Source organism: Salvelinus fontinalis, chromosome 4 (assembly GCF_029448725.1).
Source record: "Salvelinus fontinalis isolate EN_2023a chromosome 4, ASM2944872v1, whole genome shotgun sequence".
In the NCBI taxonomy this organism is placed as follows: Eukaryota; Metazoa; Chordata; class Actinopteri; order Salmoniformes; family Salmonidae; genus Salvelinus; species Salvelinus fontinalis.
Genome location: NC_074668.1, coordinates 80,675,087 through 80,679,339, shown reverse-complemented (window position 1 = coordinate 80,679,339; position 4,253 = coordinate 80,675,087).

The following is a 4,253-nucleotide window of genomic DNA, read 5'->3' as shown; positions in this document are numbered from 1 at the left end:
AAGAAGTACGCCCTGCTCAACCATACGATCTACAAGACGCTCTTCTTTAAGAAGTACTCCGTGCTCAACCATACGATCAACAAGGCGCTCTTCTTTAAGAAGTACTCCGTGCTCAACCATACGATCTACAAGACGCTCTTCTTTAAGAAGTACTCCGTGCTCAACCATACGATCTACAAGGTGCTCTTCTTTAAGAAGTACTCCGTACTCAACCGTACGATCTACAAGGCGCTCTTCTTTAAGAAGTACACCATGCTCAACCATACGATCTACAAGGTGCTCTTCTTTAAGAAGTACGCGCTGCTCAACCATACGATCTACAAGGTGCTCTTCTTTAAGAAGTACGCCCTGCTCAACCATACGATCTACAAGACGCTCTTCTTTAAGAAGTACTCCGTGCTCAACCATACGATCTACAAGACGCTCTTCTTTAAGAAGTACGCCCTGCTCAACCATACGATCTACAAGGCGCTCTTCTTTAAGAAGTACGCCCTGCTCAACCATACGATCTACAAGACGCTCTTCTTTAAGAAGTACTCCGTGCTCAACCATACGATCAACAAGGCGCTCTTCTTTAAGAAGTACTCCGTGCTCAACCATACGATCTACAAGACGCTCTTCTTTAAGAAGTACTCCGTGCTCAACCATACGATCTACAAGGTGCTCTTCTTTAAGAAGTACTCCGTACTCAACCGTACGATCTACAAGGCGCTCTTCTTTAAGAAGTACACCATGCTCAACCATACGATCTACAAGGTGCTCTTCTTTAAGAAGTACGCCCTGCTCAACCATACGATCTACAAGGTGCTCTTCTTTAAGAAGTACGCCCTGCTCAACCATATGATCTACAAGACGCTCTTCTTTGTGAAGTACGCCATGCTCAACCATACGATCTACAAGACGCTCTTCTTGAAGAAGTACACCATGCTCAACCATAGGATCTATAAGGGGCTCTTCTTTAAGAAGTACTCTGTGCTCAACCATACGATCTACAAGACGCTCTTCTTTAAGAAGTACACCGTGCTCAACCCTACGATCTACAAGGCACTCTTCTTTAAGAAGTACACCGTGCTCAACCCTACGATCTACAAGGCACTCTTCTTTAAGAAGTACACCCTGCTCAACCATACGATCTACAAGACGCTCTTCTTTGTGAAGTACGCCATGCTCAACCATACGATCTACAAGACGCTCTTCTTTAAGAAGTACACCATGCTCAACCATAGGATCTATAAGGGGCTCTTCTTTAAGAAGTACTCCGTGCTCAACCATACGATCTACAAGACGCTCTTCTTTAAGAAGTACACCGTGCTCAACCATACGATCTACAAGGCACTCTTCTTTAAGAAGTACACCATGCTCAACCATACGATCTACAAGGTGCTCTTCTTTAAGAAGTACTCCGTGCTCAACCATACGATCTACAAGACGCTCTTCTTTAAGAAGTACACCCTGCTCAACCATACGATCTACAAAGCGCTCTTCTTTAAGAAAAACCACCACCGCTTTATTCATCCGTGATGCATAAGCAACATTCTCATAGCCTACCTTCTCTCCTACGGCGACCAGAAACTCCTCCACAGTGACAGTAGCTTCGGTAACACACCTAAAGCCGTGCCGAAGTGACAGGGGCGGCATCCCCATGTGGGTCGCCATCCCCGCCAAAACCAAGGTAATTTAGACACGAAAAACAATCTACTTAATTCTACCACAATAACTAAATAAAAATAATGATAACCTTAATCATGCATAGGAAGAAAAAAAAGACATCACCGAGAAAAGGAAAAGTAAAAGAAAAACCAAGATATCTAACTCTACACAATACTTGCACTCACACAATTCCAAGCATGTACCAAACACTCCCAGCATGCAGAGAGAGAGAGAGTGTCACGATCGTTTGTAGAATTAATGGACCAAGGTGCAGTGTACGTAGAGTTCCACATGTTTATTCAGATGAAACTCACAAAAACAAGAAACAGCAAATGAAACGTGCAGCAAATGCAGTGCTCACAGGCAACTAAACAAAAACAAAATCCCACAAAAACCAGTGGGGAAATGGCTGCCTAAATATGATCCCTAATCAGAGACAACGATAAACAGCTGCCTCTGATTGGGAACCATACCAGGCCAACATAGAAATACTTAACCTAGATAGGAACACCCCCCCTAGTCACACCCCGACCTAACCAAAAGAGAGAATAACAAGGCTCTATGGTCAGGGAGTGATAGATAGAGAGAGAGAGATACAGAGAGAGACAGAGAGAGAGAGAGATACAGAGAGAGAGAGACACAGAGAGAGAGAAACAGACACAGAGAGAGAGAGAGAGAGAGAGATACAGAGAGAGCAACAGACAGAGACAGAGAGTGGTCAAGATGGAAAGCAGAAAAGAGAGAGAGAGATACAGAGAGAGAGACACAGAGAGAGAGGGATACAGAGAGAGAGACACAGAGAGAGAGAGACACACATACAGAGAGAGAGAGAGACAGAGAGAGAGATACAGAGAGAGAAAAACAGAGAGAGAGAGAGAGAGACACAGAGAGAGAGACACAGAGAGAGAGAGACACAGAGAGATACAGAGAGAGAGAGAGAGAGACAGAGAGTGGTCGAGATGGAAAGCAGAAAAGACAGAGAGAGACTCTGTGGAAGTAAATAAATGGCTTGTGTCTGCATTATTTCAGCTGGACTACAGTTTGACACAAACAACCTCTCATAATGATCTGCTATGATTAACAAGTTGCAATCATGGGAAGAGCATAAATTAATCCCCAGTTAGTCATTCACACACACACACACACACACACACACACACACACACACACACACACACACACACACACACACACACACACACACACACACACACACACACACACACACACACACACACACACACACACACACACACACACACACACACACACACACACACACACACACTGATAACCTCTCCCCTGTGTGAGCCCTGGGTAGAAGTGTCAGTCAGGGATAAGAAGGCAGGAGAGAAAGGGTTGAATCAGAGGCTTTGTCCCAAATGGCAGCCTGATGCCTATTGGCCCTGCTCAAGAGTAGTGTGCTATATAGGAAGTATTCTATGGGCCCTGCTCAACAGTAGTGTACTATATAGGAAATAGTGTGCCATTTGGGACACAGTCAGAGGCTGATTTAGAGGAAGAGTTTAATTGCCTAAGCTATTTGCTGTATGTATGTCCTACGGCAGAGTTCATTCCATCCTACCATGCAGAAAAATAACACATAAAATTGAGTTTTACGTCTTTCCTTAATCCAGTCAACATGAATTTATTGCCTAGTCACTCAATCACTGCTATAAAGCAGGCTTTGTTGGCAGTTCAGACACAACTACAGTGTTTTCGTCTATGGATCTTATTGAGTGAAGGAAGAAATGCTTTGAATGTCTGCGCAAGATGCATAACGGCATTCGTATGACTGTCAGCCGTGAATGAGTTCTATTGTGAATTTGTTTCCACAGTGCATGTTTGGTTGAATTGTTTAGAAAAGCCTTAATCTCTGTGTCTTGTATGGTGTTGTCTGGTGTGGTGTAGGGGTTAAAGAGTCTAGCTGCTGACTCTATTCATCCTTACCCATCTGCCACAGGAGAGGGAGGGGAAGAGTGGGTAACGGGAGAGAGAGACAGAGTAACACTTGCGAGATTGAGGGACGGAGAGGGAGGGGCCGTGCAGAGAGGGGTGGCAGAGGGAGAGAAAGAGGGAGAGAAAGACAGGGAATGAGAGAGGGAGAAGGAGAGGGAAGGAGAGATGGAGAAAGAGAGGGAAGGAGAGAGGGAGAGAAAGAGAGGGAAGGAGAGAGGGAGAAAGAGAGGGAAGGAGAGAGGGACAGAAAGAGAGGGAAGGAGAGAGGAAGAGAAAGAGGAAGGAGAGAGAGGGAATGAGAGGGGGACAGAAAGAGAAGGAAGGACAGAGAGAGGGAAGGAGAGGGGGGGGAATGAGAGGGAAGGAGAGAGGGAGAAAGAGAGGGGAGGAGAGGGAGAGTGAGAGGGAAGGAGAGAGGGAGAGAATGAGAGGGAAGGAGATAGGAAGGAGAGAGGGAGAAAGAGAAGGAAGGAGAGAGGGAGAGAAAGATAGAAGGAAAGAGGGAGAAAGAGAGGGAAGGAGTGAGGTAGATAGAGAGGGAGAGAGGGAGAGAAAGAGAGGTAAGGAGAGAGGGAAGGAGAGAGGGAGAAAGAGAAGGAAGGAGAGAGGGAGAGAGGGAGAGAAAGATAGAAGGAAAGAGGGAG